The 21204-nt window shown below is 43.0% G+C and overlaps 1 long non-coding RNA gene across 1 annotated transcript in view; it reads right to left on the reverse strand.

Annotated features, from left to right (window-relative positions):
- Nucleotides 1–7710: 7710 nt before the first annotated feature.
- Nucleotides 7711–21204, reverse strand: part of LOC150047142 (uncharacterized) — a 20016-nt gene continuing 6522 nt past the window's right edge. Inside the window, exon 4 of the long non-coding RNA XR_016539508.1 lies at nucleotides 7711–7850. This is a non-coding gene — a long non-coding RNA (uncharacterized LOC150047142). The remainder of the gene's footprint in view (nucleotides 7851–21204) is intronic.

Genomic DNA, 21204 nt, shown 5'->3' on the forward strand with positions numbered 1-21204 from the left:
TCTCAGAATGCTGAAACACTTCTGTTTGTTTGTAGGTTCAGCTTTCTTAACGTCACCTTAATGTAAAAGCCCCTTTCCACATACAAAATACTAGCAATCCCGTCACTGCATGTACCCTTCAGGGGAATGTGTAAATAATTATGTCTCAAGAGGAAATAGTATAGGATGCTCTAGAAAAGCACACAGCAGTAATACAGATAAATGGGGTATTTGAAAAGTTTGTTCTTTCTTCATTTTGATCTAGACAACAATAACAACAACAACAAAATTCTAGAAGTGTGGCTCTAATGATAGAGCACTAACCAAGCCAAGTAAGTATGAGGTTCCGGGTTCAAATCCCAGTACACCCAACATCAATTTAAGTAAATTCAGGAATTATAAAATAAACTAAAGCAATCACTTCTTCTAGACTGGTGCTTCTACTTCAGTTTCAAATATGCAGTAATCACTAATTGACTTATGTGACTCAGTCCCAGGGTCATCCCTGCTGGCTTCTTAAACTAGAACCCCAATGTGCAGTTAAACAGGGAAATTCTTTAGAACAATGTTACCTGTCCCAGATGCTAAGGCATTTTAAGATTAAACTATATATAAAAAGTAGGATTATCAAAAAGTAGAGAACGGTCTGGTTAATAGATTTTTTTAAGCCTAATTTAGCAAATCCATATTACTGGTACAACTGTTTTAACTATGTCCCTCTGTTTCTCAGCTTAAGCTGACAGTATCAATGGATGTTCTGTATTTACCTGAGTGCAGCCATATTTCTTACTATAGGATGAGACTGAATTCATTTAGTTTCCCTGTTAGACAACCATCCAGCCACCCCACCATCTTCCCTCTCCACTAGCCCTGGATCTTGAAGCACACAATTAAATGAGGATGCCAAATAGGTATCATTTCCTACTAAAGTTCTTCTGGATCAGAGACAAACATTTCTTAGTCGAATGTATGCTGCTAACCCTGCTGTGACCATGGCAGACATTACTAGTAGATTGTGGCTGTCTTTCTCTAACTCAACAACAACATACACAGCAAATGGATCAGAATTGGCTCCACTGATTAAAAACTGATATCTGAAGCTAATGGATATACATGGAGATCAAATCAAGGGCCTTTAAATAATAGGACAAGCTTTGTCATTACCACTTGTTCCTGCATGGCCCTCAAATACTCATCTTCTTCAATAAAGTGGGTTTGTTTCTCTTTAGGCTCCTGTGTAGTAATTTTTTAATGAATTCATATCAAGGAAGGACTGGGACATATCACCTGTGTTCATGTTGCAATGAAGCTCATCTCTTATTCCATCTGCATGCATTCCTCCCATGCCTACAAGTCTAAACAGTGCAAAATATCGTTTATGCTGTCAACCAATCCCAGATGTGCTTCTCTGGACTAGATGTCACTTCTACTAGATTTGGACAATTCTGTGAAAAAGAAAAGGCATACTCAAAGACTGAAAGAATTCTCTGAAAGAATCATATCCCTAATTTCATGTGCAGTTTCAGATCATTCTCCACAAAATAGCCCAGGCATGGTCTGAATGTAAGACACAGCCCATTTTATCAATATATCCCTGGTGCAGTCCTACATCATCACACCCTCCTCCGCCTTATTGTCCAGTGAATTATTTGCCTACCTTGTTTACAAACACACACCACACACACACACACACACACACACACACACACACACACACACCCTACTCTGGGCCTTTGCATACCCTTACTTACCCTTACTTGCTTAGCATATATTTTTCTCTATTTGGTTAACTTCTGCTTATCCCTCGAGACCCCATTTGGATACCAGCCTCACCCATTTTTCTCTTCCTGAATATAGTTTCCTTGTGAAGCCAATGGGCTATAGGCTGCCAGATACACCTAGCAAGAACCCTGACTGAACTTCTGCTGGTGTTTGTGGGGAAGCGGTCTCCCTGGGCTCATTTTCCATGGTGTGGTGGGGATAGGAGAGTACAGGCCATCTAATGCTGAATAAACTTAATGTTTTCTGTCTACACTTTGACCACTGAAAACCCAAATGTCCTGCTGCTGAGCATGAGAAGAACATGAGTGCTATGAAAGTACCTATAGAAAGCCTGGGCCTGTGGTGGCCTGAGGAGCAGCTGTCCTCTCTGTGGATGATATCCCCTGAACACGTAAAGGCTCCTGAGCTAGCTGGACTAGGTTTCTGCCCCAGCCACAACTTTAAGCAGCTGGGTCATCCTGGGCTCATAATCACTTACCCCTCCTCGTTGTCAGCTAGAATAGCACGAGTGGAGCTTCTTTCTTCTGGCTGACTGTGGAGTAAAATATCCTCCATCTCTAAGCAGGCACAAAAATAGGCTCTCTCTGTGTATATATTGCCCTTTACTGTTGAGCCACTCTTCCTCCAGGCTGGGATGAGCAGAGAGGGGCTGGGTCCTGTGAGGATGCACTTGGCACAAGGTAAAGAGAGCATACTTTCTTCCTTGTGTGTTTGAATTGGCTTTTAAATCAGCACAACCTCCTCTAACCTCAACTGTGACATTGCATTGAAATGTTACTCCCAGGATTTGACATTTCCTTATTCTTCCTACTACTGTTTTCTCCTTTGTTGCTTTGAAAATATGAATTAATGGTGAATACTAATGAGCGCATGACAAGATGAACTATCTAGATGCCAGAAACCTTGGGAGATTCAAGACTCCTGACATTTCTAAGGAGGGAAAATGGAGGGAATTCTGTTCTTATTCCCTAACCAAGTGGCCCCAATACACATTTTCTTCCTTCATTCCTCCCATCCAACTCCTTTCTTTTAAAATTTTTAAAAGAATCTTCATGAAAGCCTCATGAAGGAGACTTTGAACTTGTTCATAAGATTTTATGTGTCTACCTGGAGTACACATGAAATTGTTTTTTTTTTCCTTTTTAAAGTACTGTTGCATTTATGAAAATCTTTCTGGATGCCTTTTTATCGTCTTATGCTTTCTTTCTTCTTTTTTTTTTCTTTTATTGTCTCCGAGATTGTTTCATGGGGCTGGAGATTTGTGAAGCAGCCAACGAATGGGAACTTAAATCTTTGAGACCAAACACAGTGACTTGCTAGCTAATGCCAATTTTCCCTCCCCCTTCCAATAAAAACCAGCAGTATTTGTCTGCTGTTGGCATCAAAGACAATTTTTACAGCAGGGTCTGCAAGACTATCTCAACATCATGGTCCATTTTTAAACATTAAAAACTAAGGATAAAGCCAAGCATGGCAGCACATGTCAGCTGCCAGCTTTCAGGAGGCTGAGGCAGGAGAATCCAAAGCTTGACACATAGGCTGGGAGTTTGGCCTAGTGGTAGAGTGCCTGCCTAGCATGCACAAAGACCCAGGTTCGATTCCTCAGTACCACATACATAGAAAAATCCAGAAGTGGTGGCTTAGGGTAGAACACTAGCCTTGAGGAAAGCCCAAGGACAGTGCTCAGGCCCTGAGCTCAAGCCCAGGACTGGCAAAAAAAAAAAAAAAATGAACTAAAAAAAAAAAAGAAGCTTGATATATAAAGACATATAGAGGAAAAAAATCTAAGTGAAACCAAACAAAAGCCCAAGGTAAAAATCAATTTAAAAAAATGAGTATATGGGATTTTAGAATAAAGCCATACAACTCGTAGTTACTTATCAACATACAGAAGTCGGTCCATCCATGCCAGTACTTAACTAAAACTGTTCTGTGTATTCAACAAATACCAATTAAAAATGAATCAAGGGACCTGGAGTTTGGCCTAGTGGTAAAGTGCTTGCCTAGCATGCACAAAGACCTGGGTTTGATTCCTCAGTAGCACATACATAGAAAAAGCTGGAAGTGGTGCTGTGACTCAAGTGGTAGAGCTCTAGCCCAAGGACAGTGCTCAGGCACTGAGTTTAAACCCCAGGACTGGCAAAAAAAAAAAAAAAAAAGCACCAAGAACTGGACACTCCTGGCTCATTCCTTTAATTCTAGCTATTCAGGAGGCTAAGATCTGAGGATCATGGTTCAAAGTCAGTCTGGGCAGGAAAATCTGTGAGATTCTTATCTCTAATTAACCACCAGAAAACCAGAAGTAGCACTGTGGCTCAAAGTGGTCAAGAGCTAGCCTGGAGTAAGAAGAGCTCAGGGACTGTACCCAAGCCCTGAGTTCAAGCCCTACCACCAAGAAAGAAAAGAAAAGGAAAAAGCATCAAGAAACAAATCCAAGGCTTTGCCTTTTAGACTGACTCTCCACCTGGTGTTGATCTTCCTGACTGTACCTTCAAGGACAATCATCCCACAAAGGAAGGACAGCTGGTCAAAGTGTAATGGCCCACCAGAGCCATTACAAATGAGAGCCTCTCAAAAGCCCACGGAATCCAGGACATTCTCTCCAATGGAGTTCTACTCCACAAATGTGGATATCACCAATACTTTATAATCAAGATAATCATTTGAAACTTTGTTGAACACCAATGGCTCACTCATGCCTGTAATCCTAGCTCAGGAGGCCGAGATCTGATACTCTTGGCTCAAAATGTGGATTTTTAACCCTACGCATGTGACCTTGCTTTTACTGACACCAGGCCTTAGCTTGCTTATCTGTCGAATGGGGATACTGGGAGAATCTCCTTTCTAACTTGTCAAAAATAGCTGACAAAGGAAGTGTAAAGCTCAGGATAGTCTCTGGCTAAGGGCAAGAGCTTGTTGTTGACTCATTGGCATAGATAGGCCAAGTGATTAAAGGGCTGCATTACCCAGGGACTCCACTGATGGGCCACTGTTCCTAGATTGCTCTTTGTCTACATACAAACAAACAAGCTTCTCACTGGCCACACTACACATTTTCTAATTACTCCTCCATCAAGCCATATGTCACCTATTAAGATTCATCAAGTACTCACATGGTGAATGCATCCCAATCTTTGAAGTTCTTGAGTTAGTGGGGGTAAGAAGAAGGGCAACAGGGCTCATGAGAGCATAAGAACATAGGAAGTCATTCTTTCTTCAGATGCTAAAAGTTCTAGCAAGTACAAGTCCCTGAGTTGAAATTCCCAGCACTGCACAAAAAGACATTAAAAATCATAGGCAAAGAAAAGCTGATAGACACTAAAGCAAAGTTACTGGTGCAGTAAGAGTATGATCTTTGAATCTGACCCCATTGAAATCCAGGTTCTAGTTGTAGACAGCTGCCACTGGAAAAGTCTCTCAAATGCTCTATACCTCATTTTCCGCCTCTATTAATCCTGAATGGAAACTGCATCTACTAAATATAGCTGGATAAGTTAGTATGTCTGAATAGTTTAGAATAATGCCTGGCACAATGTAATATTGTGGAAACTTCATAAGACATAATAACTTGAAGCAAGACATAGCAGCCCATGCCTATAATCCAAGCTAATTATGAGAACAAAATCTAGAAGATCACAGTTCAAGGCTAGAGCTGACAAAAAAAGTCTGTGAGATTCTATCTCAACAAATAAGTGAGGCATGTTGTCACTGACCTCTAATCTAAACTACTCAAGAGCCATAGGGCGAAGGATTGAGGACCTCGGCTGGCACTGGAATAGAATGCAAGATCTTATCTGAAAAATAACTAATGCTAGAGTGGGCTGGAGAGTAGAAATCAAGTGGTAGGGTGTTCTTCTAGCACAAATGAGATCCTGAGTTCAAATCCCCAGAAAGTAATAATAATAATAAATAATAATAATAATACATGGAAATAACAAATAAGTATGGACCATGCTCAGTGCTAATATGACCAGGAGAGGCAGTTTTTAATTCAAGGATGACAAAATGTGCTTCCCAGCATGCTCTGGTTCACAAGTCAAATGGGCATTGATGGATTCATGATGCAAACCCAGCAGCCTCATCAACCACTTGCTGCTACATGAGAGGAGATAACAATGTCCAACAATATATGCATATGTATATAACTGTAATCCTTCTGTACAGCACCCAGACAATCAAATCAAATTAACTTAAAAAGAAAAAAAGAAAGAGGCCAGGAATGTGACCTAGTGGTAGAGTGCTTGCCTAGCATGCACAAAGACCTGAGTTCCATTCCTTGGTACCACATACATAGAAAAAGCTGGAAGTGGTGCTATGGCTCAAGTGGTAGAGCTTGAGCCTTGAAAAAGCACAGGGACAGTGTTCAGGGCCTGAGTTCAAGCCCCAGGGCTGGCAAAAAGAAAAAAGAAAAGTTTTTGGTTTTGTTCATGGTTCTGGAAGTCCAGAAGACCATGCTGGCTCCCGTGAGGGCCTGCTGGGCTGTCTTGTATAACACGGTGGAGAAAAGAGCAAGTTGTGTCTCCTCCTCATCACATACTGGTCTTAGTCCAAATGGTAACACCCTTTAGATGTAGTTTTCATGCCATCTCCTAAATTCAATAGAGAAAAGACATTGTTTGTTCCTTTCTTTCCAGGGAGAACAAACTGTCCACTACTGAGCGTCAAACAACTACCAAAGACAGACCAGGCACCTCCTGCCACGCCCCACCCCCGCTTTGAAGATTAAATGGGACCAAAGTCATTTAAAGAGGAAATATGACAAGACAGATAAATAGGGAGAACATTATTTTAAAGAAGTATCAGAAATTGAAGCCAAGAAGCAACTGGTAAAGCATTAAGCTTCCCTCCACTATATCTCCTTTTAGGGGCTAAGTGACTCAAACTGAGGGACCTAAACAGGCTCTCTAGCAAAAACTGCCCTCCCCTCTTTGAAATGGGAAGCTCCTGATCTCTCTGTAAATGAGGACAGACAATAGAAGGAGTTTATCTAGGAGTAGAAAAGCCTAAAACCCACCTATGATTCTTAGGTTTTTGGATAGACCCAAAAACATTGCCATAATGTCAAATACCAAGCAGCATTCATCTCAGCACCAGAACCATTGTCTGTGCTTTCTTCTAGTGCACAAAGAGAAAAGGCAGCAGATGCTGGAGGGGATGTGGCCAGGAGGGATCACTACTACACTGTTGGTGGGAGTGCAAACTCATTCAACCACTATGGAAAGCAGTATGGCAGTTCCTCAAAAGACTAAACATAGAGCTCCCCTATGACCCAGCAATTCCACTACTTGGCATTTACCCAATAGTCCAGAAACAAGGACATAGTAAATCCACTTGTGTGTGTGTGTGTGCCTGTCCACGGCCTTGAACTCAGGGCCTGGGCATGATCCCAGAGTTTTTTGTTTTTGCTTTTGTTTTTGGCTCATGGCTAGTGCTCTATCACTTGGGTCACCATTATACTTCTAGCTTTGGCCATTTAATTAGAGATAAGAGTCTTCTGGGCTTTTCTGCCCAGGCTGGCTGTGAACTGCAATCCTCAGATGTCAACCTCCTGAGTATCTAGGATGACAAGAGCAAGTCATTGTTGCCTGCTGTTACAGACTCTTGAAGGTCAATAAGCTGGTTTGTCATAGGCGGCCAAAATGTTGCATGCCACACAGGACTGTAACTGGCTTAAATCATGGCTGGCGTGACTCAGCCTACAGTAGAAACAAAGCACTGTGGTTAATTAGGACTGGGAGAATGGGATGTGACAATAACCAGTCACTGTCTCCATAATTTCCGGGAGATGGAATTTTATTCACACCACAAATATTACTCTACTTCCTAAAATCCTTCTAGGTATGGTTGGAGAGACACTCTTAATGGGGGGGGGGGGGTATGACACTTAAAGGACAGCTAGGCCTGGGGTATGGTAATTTGAGTCAGAGCAGAAACTCACCAGTACACTCACTGCAGGGCTCTCAAGCAGGGCGCTTGAGAGGCATCCATGTAACGGGAGATGCTGAGGAGCTGAATCTGTTGTCACCATCACAGCCATCCTCTCCCATCCCTGAGCTGGGTTCTGTTTGGTGGCACTGTGATCATCAGTGCTGATGTGTTGAGGTACACGGAGAGGAGAATAGGCACATAAGAAGCAAAATGCAACATGCCAAAATACAACTTAATTATGTAAATATTACAAACATATGATTAATTTATATAACTAATCATAATGGAGTAATGATAAATTTGTTAATTCTATGACTTTATGATACGTTTCAAATTTTATAGATTATTGTGTAATTTGCTATATACATAAATAATTAATCACTTAATGAATTTAAGCCCAAACAAATGGTACTGTGTGAAGCATTGTGAAATATATTTCCAATGAGAAGACAACCTGACCCAGGCTGCCCCTGGTCCTGCAGGCTCTTTACCACACACGAAGAAGGAAGATCAAGGGGAAAGGAGGATAATGGAATTTAGAAGCATGTCTGAGCTAATGAAATTGGCTGAATCTTTAGTTTTAAAAAAAAAAAAAAAAACCAAAAAGGGCCATTTCTGTTTTGAAGATTTTGAAACTGAAGCCTGGACATTATGATTGATGTCACTGAATTCATGATTTTCCCAGATATGATAACAGTGTTCTGATTGAGGAATGAAATGTCCTTCTCCTCGATGATGCAACTGGAAGGATTTAATGAGAGCCAGAGCAATGGCTCATGCCTGGTATACTAGCTTTGTGGGAGGTGAAGATGGGAGGCTTATAGTTCAAGACCACCATCAGCAAAAATGTTCATGAGTCTCCTAAAACAAACAAACAAACAAACATGAGCCCAGCATGGAGGCACACCCCTGTATCCCAGGTATGTGGGATATAAAGGCAGGAGTCAGCCCCAGGCAGAAATACAAAGCCCCAAATAGACAAGAAGGACTAAGCCTGACATGAGTCAGGCAGTAGAGCTTCAGTCCAGCAAGCACTGAGGCCTTGAGTTTAATTTCCAATACAGAAAAAAAAAAAAAACCTTAATAGGGAGGGTTGTATCATCTCTACAAACTATGTAGCAATGGGGTGTGAGTATTTGTGTCTGGAGCAGGGACATAAAATACAAAAAAACAAAAATCACACATACACACACACACACACACACACAGAAAACAACTTGCAAAAGAATTATGCAACACTGTATAGTTTTCTTTCTTTGATTTTTGTTTGTTTGTTTCCTTGACCTGAGGCTTGAATTCAGGGCCTGAGCACTGTCTCTGAGCTTCTTTTGCTCAAAGCCTAGTGTTCTATCATTTGAACCACAGCTTCTGGTCCAAGGATCTTCCTGGGGAGAGGGAGGAGGGGAAGGGAGTGATTAATTACAGATAAGAGCCTAGGGATTTTCCTGTTCCTGATGGCTTCAAACCAGGATCCTCAGATCTCAGCTTCCAGAGTAGCTAGGATGACAGATACTCGCCACTGGCACCCAGCTGTATAGCTTTCTTTAGCACAGGCTTTCTGGTATGATTAGCAGTTCTCTTTTCTTGACTGGTAATCTAATTTTTTTTTTTGAAGAATCAGGCCTTGTAGGGCATCTGTAATCCTAACTGTGCAGGAGGTAGAAGCCAGCCTAGACAAAAAAATCTGTGAAACAATTATCTCCCGTTAATCAGCAAAAATCTGGTGGCCATGTGTCTCAAATGGTAGAGTGCCAGCCTTGAACGGAAAAAGCTCAAAGACAATGCCCTGACTTCAAGCCCCATACCAGCAAAATAAAAATAAATAAAAAGGAATTCATGAAGGGCATTGTGTGACTGTGTGGTTTCCTCCTTATAATAAATATTCCTTCTCCTGACTGATCAACCAATTAGAGATTCCCTGACCTGTTACCACAATCTGGGGTTTTTCTAGAACTTTGCACCTTGTGAGTTACTGATAGCTCCCAAGCTATGGGGCTGGGGGGGGGGGAGGGAAGGGTGGAAGGTTCGAGCTCAAGTTCAGCATCTTAAGAGCAAGCCAAGGTGGCCCCCCCGAAGTCCCAGTGTCTCAAAAGGCTTCATATGAAAAGCACTTCTCATTAAGCTCTGTGACCAAGGCCATGGGCCACTGACACCATTCCGTGTCCCCAGGTTGCCCTTATAGAGAACCCAGTCACAGCCAAGGAGCACTGTCCCCACTTCCCAGGAAAAGGCCACAGAGCACTCGTGGAGTTCTACTTAGACATAGGACATGTGAGTATCATTTCCAATACCCACAACTCAAAAACATACAATCAGGGGCCGGGAGTTTGGCCTAGTGGTAGAGTGCTTGCCTAGCATGCACAAAGACCTGGGTTCGATTCCTTGGTACCCCACATAGATAGCAAAAAAAAAAAAAGCCGGAAGTGGTGCTGAGGCTCAAGTGGTAGAGCTCTAGCCTTGAGAAAGTCCAAGGACAGTGCTCAAGCCCTGATCTCAAGCCCAGGACTGGCAAAAAAAAAAAAAAAAAAAAAACATGCAATCAAAGCAAGATGACACTTGGAGATCAAAGAAGCAGTAGATCATAAGCTCCCCATTAGAGCCAGTGAGAACATGGAGACCGCAAGGCAGCTGATTGAGGAGCTATGTTGCTGACACCTTGAAATGTGGATAAAGGAATGACTTGAGATCTCAGATACATCTTCACAGTGGTCCCTATGAGATCAGTACGAGCAGTTATCCAGGCCTCTCTTCTATATGGCTGTGCCCATGGCTGCTGAGAGCTGGGTTGGGAGTGGGGGGTGGCAGGGAATGTGGACAGACTCATGGTAGTCTATGGAGGACCCAGCAGGTGGGAGGCAGAGGCTAAGGTGCCTCTTGGGGAGTCTTCCCTTGTCTCTATGAGTCTTTGTGCATCACTCCATGATCACCAGGTATTCAGACAGCCTGCTGAAAAGCATTCAGACATGCTCAAGCTCCCAGTAGGAAAAGCTTGGAGCCCTGTAGTTGGAAATAGCTCCCAACCTGCGTCTCAGGCAGGTATTTTTAGGCTCTGTCTTGAAGACACAGAAACCTTCATACATTTCAGCTCTTTTGTCTGGAGCCACTGCAGCCCCAGACGTGTCATTGAAAGGGGGTATAATTGTGGTCTCCCCCACCCACCAATCTGAGCTCTCGGCTGGGGGCAACTCCCTGCTGTGCAGGAGGGGGGGGGGCGGTTGGAGAGCCTTTCCTAGCAAGGGAAAGTCAAAATGGATTTTTTTTCCAAATAATAATGTACTAATGGAGAAGAAGGGGCAAAATTGTACTGAGGACGCTGCCATAGGGAAATGAAGGTTAGCCCATGTTGGAAACCTGGTCTCAGGTTTGCTATGCAAGCTACAGAATTCAAGCTTGGAGGAGCTAAAGTATCATGCTGCAGGGAGCAGAATAAAAAGTGTGAGGGATGAATGAGGGATGGATGGACAGTTGTGATAAAGACCAGGCAGTCTTATTGTCAGTCACCGGGGAGAGAGAGGGGGCAGGGGGAGGAAGGGAAAAATAGGAAGGAAGGAAGGAAGGAAGGAAGGAAGGAAGGAAGGAAGGAAGGAAGGAAGGAAGGAAGGAAGGGAGGGAGGGAGGGAGGGAGGGAGGGAGGGAGGGGAGGGGAGGGGAGGGGAGGGGAGGAGAAGGGGAAGGGAAGGGAAGGGATAGAAGGAAGAGAGAGAAAAAGGAAGGAAGGAAAACAAAAATGATGAAGGCAGATATGAAAGTGGCAAGAAGAATTTCAATAGTACACTGGAGCTGGACAAGGGGTTTGTGAGTCCCCAGTAGGCCTGGGAACCATGTCAGGTGAAATCAGTAAGGACCACGTTGAAAAGGTAGAGAAATTCCCCATGAGGTGAAAGAGCCAGGCGCACAGACACCTTGCATGACCATGGAATACTCCATTCACGACACAGTCCACAGCCATCCCTGCCTTCAATGTGTCACCAGAGAAAAGAATGGGAGAATTCCCCGGGCCTCCCAAGAACTCAATCCACAGGAACCGATCACCTTCCCGACCCACATTGCAAAGGGTTTCTCCAAAAAGTGAATAAATACCACAGGTTTACAAAAAAAACAATCAAGGATTTATTTTAGTAAAACAGGACACAATGGGGGAAAGAAACGGAGAAATATCTGCTTCACACTCAGGACATGAAAGTGAAGAAGATTCAACGTGTGTCTGGAACAATAGCTCACATTGGAATCCTTGTGATCTAGATGACCACAGGTCAAGGCTACCGCCAGCCCAAAGTTCTTCAGATCCTGTCTCAGCCAATGGCTGGGTGTGTTGGCAAGCACCTGTCATCCCACCTATACAAGAAGAGGAGGAGGTAGAGATTTCAGCTCCAGGCTAGTGGGGCCCAAACATGCTGGGTGATGCCATCACCAGCTGTGACACAGCTGAGGTGGGACACGTGAAGAGACGTCTTCAAGCATGGAGATGGGTTTAGGGTAAAGCAAGTAGTAAGATATGATAAGCTAGGACTTAGCTATTATTCCAAAACAAAGCTTATACCACCATGTCCAGTTTACTGGTTGAGATGAAGTCTCACTCATTTGCCCAGGCTTGCCTTGAACCATAATCATCTGAATCTGCACCTCTGAAGAAAAGACCTCAATGGATTGACATCTGATAGCAAAACAGAGCTAACTGGGAGGAAAGATGTCTGTAAGGAACAGGGATTTTTCCCTTGGCATAAAACAGTGAAGTGGTTGCCCAAAGAATCCAATGAAGAGCCATGGAGTGGAAAGCCATTGCTAGTCCAGGACTAGGAAGTTTTCTCCCAAGAGAAACCAGGAAAATTGCTGATTGCTGGGGTTAGGTGTGATGGAATCATGAGACCTATCACAAACTATCTAGTTTCTACTGGCAGTCATACAGGGATTCCTAGGGAAAGTAAAAATTTAAAAAAAAAATGATAACAGGGCTTGAATTCAGGGCTTTCTTGTTCACATCTGGTACTCTACCACATGAATCATGTCTTCAGCCCAGCATTTTGCTAGTTAGAGATGGAGACTCAGCCTTTTCAGCCCAGTCTGGATCTTTTGGATCTCGGTCCCCTTAGTAGTTAGGGTTACAGGAATGAGCTACCAACACCTAGCGAGAACTTTCTTTCTTTCTTTCCTTCCTTCTGCCAATACTGAGGTTTGGAACTCAGGACCTCCTGCTTGTTCAGCTGGTGTACTAACACTTTAGCCACACTTCAAGCCCACCATTTTACTAGTTAATTGGAGATGGAATCTCTTGAACTCTTCTGCACAAGCTGCCTTTAACCCAAGATCTTCCATATCTCAGCCTTCTTAGTAGCTAGGATTCCAGGCATGTGCCACTAGTTCCTGTCAGTAACTTAACTTTTTGACAGTAGATTTGAATTCAAGGCCTCACACTTGTTAGTAGATAGACTAGCCCTTGAGCCACACCGCCTTTTAAATAAGTGTTGTTTCAAAAATGAGGAGGGGAGGGGCATAGAGACCCAGTGATAGTTTTGTTTTTGAAAGATCATATTGCCCAGTAGGGTTCAATATTTAATATACTCTGTTTAATATAGAAATCACAGTATGCCAGATAAGTGTCATGCTTCCTCTCTCTCTGTCTCTCTGTCTCTCTCTCTGTCTCTCTCTGTCTCTCTGTCTCTCTGTCTGTCTATCTGTCTCTCTCTCTCTCTCTCTCTCTCTCTCTCTCTCTCTCTCTCTCTTACACACACACACACACACACACACACACACACACACACACACACACTGCAAAGCTAACATTATGGGCAGCTACCTTGTGATAGGTTGCATATTCAGTACTCAAAGCATTAATTCCATCTTCAGAACTTCCCCAAGGCAGCCTCACTATCCTCTTATAAACCAAACCAGGGAGTGCAGGCTTCATGCACATAGTTCAAGAGTCTCAGATATCTGAAGCCTGAATTCTGACTTCTGATCCCAAGCCTTAACCACTCAACCACATTCCCCTCTTTAGAAAGCCCCTCCCCCCCCTCCCCAACCTCACAAACCACTCAGTGGAGTCATTTGTCCTCTTGGATGTCAAGTGCTAAACAATGAGACCTCCCCAAATTAGTGAATAAATCTAGTTCCAACATGGCCCAGTCTCATATCTATAATTGACTGAGAGAAGGATAAGGTCCCAGTCCCAGCCACTCCTAAGCCACCCAGACAGCCACACTGTGGGAGAACACTTGAACTAGAGGAACCTCAGCATGTTACCTCTGGCAGGCTCAGCGCAGAGCCCAAGAGAAACAAACAGAAAAGCCTGAGGGAAGAGACCACCATACAAATACCTGGAAAATCTTTTAAGGTTCAAACTATTTTTTGTGATAGCCAGGAGTTAAAAAAAAAAAAAAAACAGTCTCAGTATGTTGTAAAAGTTCAGAGCTAAGTAAAGAATTGCTTTCATTCTACCTTTTCATGCTAAAAAAAAATAAAAAGCCAAAAAACATAAAGGAAAAGTTAATTAAATCATAACTTAGTTGCTGGGAAAACTCTGCTCCTGGTTGGAAGGAAATTATCCTGGGGTCAAAAGCAAGGGCTGTGTAGCACAAGACAAGATGGTGTTGCTTATTTTAGCATATTTTTCCATTCTCTTCCTGGTGGGAATAAGGGGATATAAGAAGAAGGAACCTGAGGGAGGGGGTCCCCCATCCCAGGATTCATAAGTCACAGTTCTGGTAGTACAGCTTCAAGAACCACAGAGGCTCATAGAGGCTGGTGCCTAGCCCCACCTGTGAGCCACCATTCCAGCATCTGTCAGAGCTGAACAGCCTTTCTCACTAATTTGCGACAACTTCTACGGCTTCTCAGTTCCCTGTCAGTGCCAAGGAGCCCTTCCATTCATGTTAGTAGCCCTTGGTGTATTACCCAGCACATAAGAGTCTCTGAAAATTGAACCAATAGCTGAGTGGGTCAAGAAAGGAGCTGGTTTAGAACTACTTCTGCTCCTTTACATCTTCCTCTCAATATGTATGGGCTGCAAAGTGCTGCTATTGACTTTCAGTAATATGCCCGTTGCAATAAAACATTATATACATGTGGAGAATAAAAAGTCACTTGGAGTAAGTGCCAGTGGTTCACAGCTATAATCCTGGCTACTTAACAGGCTTCGATCTGGGGGATCAAGGCTGAGAAAAAGTAGAAAAGTCAAAGGTATCCTCAATTAACTAGCAAAAAGCTAGGCTGGATTCATGGCTCCGACAGTAGAACACCCTTCAAACAAACAAACCAAGCAAGAATATAGAGCCCTGAGTTTAAATCCCAGGAGAGAGGGAAAGAGAGAGGGAGGGGGGGAGAGAGAGACAGACAGACAGACAGACAGACAGACAGACAGACAGGGACAGACAGAGAGACAGAGACAGAGAGACAATAAAAGAAAGAAAGAAGGAAGGAAAGGAAAAAAGGGAGAGAGGGAGGGAAGGAGGGAGGGAAAACAAGAAAGTGTGAGAAAACTTGACCTACCTCATGTGCTCTACATGTCCTGAGTATACTACATCTTCTAGTGTAGGCAAAGGAAAACTGATTATCCTACCCTAGTCTTCACTATGCTTCCTCAATGGAAACATCCAAATTATTAAGCCTGGCTCCCTAGAGGTCACAGCCATCCTTTGTAATGTGTGCTTTCAACAATCCCCAAATAAAATACAGCAAATAAGAGTCAATGCTGCCACTATCCTTAAGTCCTAGGATACTTAAGAGATTATGGATCCAAGTGACGCCCTCCCATTTCCTAATGATGCCTAGTCCTGTCCCACCACCATCCCAGGCTCTTCACTGTTCACAGTGCAATTCTCAGCCATTCCCCCTGACTTATTCTCATAGCTGGGCTTTAACCTGCCAGATGCCTTCAGCTCTGCCAGCAGCCAGGGAGAAAGCGATGTGAGACTCTCCAGTAGGTGCCATCATTCACCACCTTCTGGCACATGACTGCCAGATCCTCCCAACCCTCTTTTTCCATTCAACTTGGGGAGGATCAGGACACAAAAAAGAGAAAGGAAATGGGGAACACGAAACAAGGGCAAGCCAGCATGCATGACTAAATGTCAGGTTACACGGGAGAGTTATAATTAAAGCCCAAGATGACAGATAACTATAAAATCAGATTGGTTCCTTTCCACATGGAAGGCAAACATAATGTTGTCTTCCAAACCAAGCTTTTTTTTGTAAATTGAAATTACAGTTTTATTTGCAGCTATTTTTTAAGGGTCCATTAATTAAAACCCAGAAGCCATGCCAATGGAAGAAATTCCATAAAAGGTGTTAGATTTAATGATCACCCAGGACTATAATTAAAAGATGATGTTATCCGAATATAAAATGCTCTAAATCTATGTTTGTTTGTTTGTGTTATTGAAAATAAACAAGTTCAGGAGCAAAATAAATAAATAAAGCACTAGAAAGGATATTTGCAAAATGTAATGATAATGGTTGACTTCTAAACAGCCAAGGAAATTATAGTCATCATGTGTGGGAAAAGAACAAACACCTCTTAATTGCATTTCATTATAACGTACCTTTCTCTGCTCAGTTGTATATATTAATTATAAAACTCACGTTGCTGAGTGGAGAGGCTCTACAATCGTTCCCTCCCCCCACTTCCTCCCTTGATTCTGTCTGAAGCAAGATGGCAGAACAATATCAGCTGTCATCGTCAGCAAGGGCTTTCAAAGACAAAAATCATAAAAAGAATGAAAGGCTATTATAGAAAAAAATAGAGAAAAAGTGCTTTGATTTCCCCAGATTTTCCACTTATTAGTGTTTAAGGTTATCTGTTCTCTAAGGAAAGTATCTCTTCACATTGTTTGGTATGTGTACATTGCCGTATCGTCACTTTCTGATAACTGTATTGCCATTCATATTACATAAATAATTGATCAGAGAAGGGGGATTGGGTGGGAAGAGGGATTATTACAGAAAGATACCAGCCAGAACTTGAAGGACTTTCCCAGAAAAAGGTGGGCCAGCCCCTACCTCTTGGCACATGCCTAAATTACTAGCTACTCAGAAGGCTGAGCCTTGGAGGGTTGAGTATGAGCCTAGCATGGATTCCACCTCCCAGAGAACCAAAACTGAACTGGAGCCATAATTCGAGGAGTAGAGTGTCAGTCAAGCAAGCAAGTTGAATGAGCACAGGCCCAAAGTTCTAACTGCAGTACCAAAAGAATGAGGAGAAGGAGGAATAGGAAGAGAAGAAAAAGGAGAAGGAAGAAAAGAAGAAAGAGGAGGAGGAGGAGGAGGAGGAGGAGGAGGAGGAGGAGGAGGAGGAGGAGGAGGAGGGAAGGAAGAAGAATAGGAGGAAAAGAAAGTAAACAGAAGAGAAGAAAGAAGAAAATAGAAGATGAAGAAGGAGGAGTAGGAAGAGAGGGAGGGAAGAAAGGGGGGAGGAGGGGGAGGAAGTGGGAGGGAAAAGGAGGAAGAGAATTCAGATCACTGGCTGACTTTGTGTGGGGGACAGTGATGTAAGTGACAGGCTTAAACTACAATAAGAAAGACCCAGTGAAGGCATGCCCAGATATATCAGAGAAGCCAAGGGGACATTAGAAATTCTGCGTTAACAGAAACTTTCCAACAGGTGAGATGTGTTTGACTGGTGGGGTTGAGATGTGATTCTGGATAGACTTGGTGATCTTAATCTGGGTGTTTAAGAGGTACTTGTGCATAATTGCAATTTTCTGGACAGAATTCCATAACATACCAGCTTCTTGGCTTAACTGCACCTAGAAAGACACAAATAAAAGCCGTTTGGTACCCCAATCTGAGTCCACAGATCAACGGCATCTGTCTCATGTATGAGCTTGTTGGAAACGCAGATTCCTGCTCTATACCTGCAGAGGAAGACACGATGTTCAATCAAGATCTGAAAGTGGTCCCCAGATATGTTATGGTATGAAAGGTCCCGGTTTGAATGGTGCAGCAGTGGCGATCCAATCCACGCATGGCTGAGTAAAGCTGAGGTTTTCCATCCCTAGCTGTGGATGGCAGAGTCTTTATGTAACCCAGACTGGGCCATTGACTGGCCTGAGATAACGGAAACCCCTAAAAGCCAGCAGAAATGCCTTCTTCAGGTTGAATCTTGTGAAGATTAGGAAAAGCAATAGAGGCAAAGCCTGAACTCCTGGCATCTAGCAAACACTCCGTAACCATTTCCTGGTTTTATCAAATTCTAGCAATTAGCCGTGACAGGAAAAATGGCATGATCTCTAAGTCTAAAGCAGTCATTTTCACTCCTAGAGGCACATTTTGAAACAGCTGGCGCCATTATGTTTGCTGTTTATTTACTTTCTCTGTTTTGAGACAGGGTCCTACTATGTAACAAAAGCTAGTCTCTAACTTGTAACATTCCTCCCTGAGCCTCCCAGATTCTGGGATTACTGTGTGTACTGCCATGCTCTGCTTGGTGCCACTTTTTTTTTTTTTTGCCAGTCCTGGGCTTGACCTCAGGGCCTGAGCGCTGTCCTTGGACTTTCTCAAGGCTAGAGTTCTACCACTTGAGCCTCAGCACCACTTCCGACTTTTTTCTATGTATGTGGTACCAAGGAATCGAACCCGGGTCTTCATGCATGCTAGGCAAGCACTTTAACCACTAGGCCAAACTCCCGGCCCGCCACTTTTTTTTTTAACTGTCATGTCTGATGAAGGGATATTACTGACATCTCTTGGGTAGAGATCAGGAATGCTGTTGAAATCCTATGCTATACAAGCTATCAATTCCCAAAAGGCACATAGTAGTGAGGCGTAAAAGCTCAATAAAAATATTTTTTTAAAAAAGGATGTGAACATGGTCAGGTCTTGAGTCAGCGTCACATTTCTGTACATACTTAAGAGGTTCCTTGTCACTGTAGCTTTTTACCTGAAAAAAGCAATGTAGAATGACCATCTTCCATTATGCCCACAATCCTAGCAGGTCTCCCACAGAAAAGAAGGTTGGCAGTACTTGATCATCTTATCATAATGAGGTGCCACTCCCCACCTTTTCTACCCTGCCCAGTGCTTCATGATCAGTATGTATTTGGGGGAGTCTGCTTTGCCTGTAGGAGACCACACGAGGTAGCTGCTTACCTGTATGCACCTTGGCCACCAGCTCCACAGCGGGCACAGGTGAGAGCTGCCAAAGAATCTCTTGAGTAGATTCATGTCCAACTGCCTCATGGATGTCTGTGAAGCATGCCAGAAAGCTCCATACACCTGCTCTGTTGGTCCCTCTGTCTCTGTGAGACAAAACAGCTGGGTACTGGGGGCTCACATCTGTAATCCTTGTTACTCAAGTGGTTGAAATCTGAGCATCATGGTTCCAAGCCCGCCCAGACAACAAAGTCCTTGAGACTCTACCTCCAAAAATCACCCATGTCTGGTAATGGCCACAGGTAAAATCTGCCCCACTCTTCATAGTGGCACAGGTAGGCTGAGCTCCTGAAGACCCTCGCTAGGACCCCTGCCTTCTTGAGCTTATAATCCGAAAGAGGGAGGTTTTGGAGAACCATGCCATCTTGGTGCCCAGTGGCATTTAGCATAGGAAAAAGAATCAAAGAATGGTTTAAAGTGGTAGAAGTCAGCAAATTAAAATGCCTTCCCCCGCCCCCCCAACTCTTTAAAATCAGCCAGGAAGGAACACATCAAAAAGAGTCAGGGAAAATAAATAGCTGCCTTAGGACATGGTGGAGTATTGGGGAAGATATTCATCTCTACATGAGCTACGCAAGATCCCAGAAGTGACCCAACTTAAATATCCAAGGAAATAGAGAGTCTCTGGAGAAATTAGGAAAGATGATGTGATAGAATTCTTGGTCACTACAAGAATTAAAATCACATGAATCTATGGAAAAATAGACAATTCCCCTTAAAGAGTACATGTGTACCTATATTAAAATCCAGATTTTTAGGTTAAGTCGTTCAACACAAAAATGCAATAAAGAAATAAAGGAAATAAAGCTATATCCATGTGGTGAATTATGTGCTCTGATGATTATTTTTTTCCAAAACCTGCTTCAATGCAATGAAACCCTCTCCTAGGTTGCTTTTTTTTTATAATAATATCAATAATAGTAATTGAATATTTTAGTGCTGAATTAATGACTAAGAATTTTCCTACTTTGGAAAAAAATACTCGAAGAAAGTTCCCGGAAGGGAAAAAGTAAATAGAAACACATTGGAAAAATTAAATATGGCCAGTGGGTAAACTGTAATTACCTCGCGCCTAACATTTTGGGGGAGAATGCTGTGCAGATGGTCATTTGCATGCTTCACTACAGAGGCAAGAGCAGGTACTTTACTAAGGAGTCTGGGGAAAGAAAAAGTTGGACTTTGAAAGCAAGTTTTGGAGGTCAGTTTTACTAATATCCCAAACTTGAGTTCTCTTGGTACAACCAAATCCTGGCTCCTGATCACTTCCCAGCAGAGAAGATCACAATGCCGAAATTTCAGCACATCAGATCAGACACACCAGATTCTAAGTCTCATCACCACGCCGGCACCGTGGGCAGGTGAACCTCAAGATTCACGGATACCCCTAATGCAGCTGAATATTCCATAGGCTCTGTTGCCGACAGAATTCATATGGATTTGCGAATATGTTTCTCTCTGCTCTCCATTTCCCTCCTGTCTGTGAGCCAGGTGGCATGCCAGGCAATTTGGGCTATTGAAGAGAGAATAATTAAAAACAAATTATCTCTAAGTAATTGTACAACAGAGTAGGGTTGCCATTTAACAAGAAAGTTTATGAAGACAATGTATCTTGATCAATGTCACCCCTTCCGATATTCTCACCCATCCCTCCCCTCCCTATCTCTTCCCTTATCCTTCTTAATTTTGTAGGATATACATTGGATCCTTCCTTCCTTCCTTCCTTCCTTCTTTCCTTCCTTCCTTCCTTCCTTCTTTCGTTCCTTCCTTCCTTCCTTCCTTCCTTCTTTCCTTCCTTCCTTCCTTCTTTCCTTCCTTCCTCTCTCTTTCTATTTCTTTCTCATTCTCTCTCTCTCTCTTTCTTCCCCTTTCAAAGTGCTGTATCTGTCCTGTTAAAGCCATGCTAGTCCTCTCTGCTAGCTGGTAAACCAATCTGAAGTTGCCTTTGTGCTTGAGTTATATGAGAGTTACTGTGATACTCACAGCTCCCCAGGGGATAAGGAGTAGGGCCACTTGCACTTACCAGTAGGTATTCCTGAGGTTATCAAGCTGGTGCCCAACTTATACCATTGAGAATAACCAAACATCAAGTGAGGTAAATTCCCAACCAGTCATAGGCATGATTTCTATGGCGATGAGGATTTAGGGGCCAATATAGCAACAGTCCTTTCTATAGATATCCACTCATCCCTCTCATTTCCCCACTTGAGCTGATTTCCCTGTCTTCTCATTCATCTGAATCATTTCTGTTTAAAATACATCTGAACAGAAATGTATCCACGCAACACCATCAAATCCCTATACTCTACAGGCTAGAGCAGGTACTGCAATGAGTTTATTCTTGGTAAGGCCTCCAGATCTACCAACAGTGGA

The sequence above is a fragment of the Megascapheus bottae genome, chromosome 24 (genome assembly GCF_031878675.1).
Source record: "Megascapheus bottae isolate mThoBot1 chromosome 24, mThoBot2.hap1, whole genome shotgun sequence".
Classification (NCBI taxonomy): domain Eukaryota; kingdom Metazoa; phylum Chordata; class Mammalia; order Rodentia; family Geomyidae; genus Megascapheus; species Megascapheus bottae.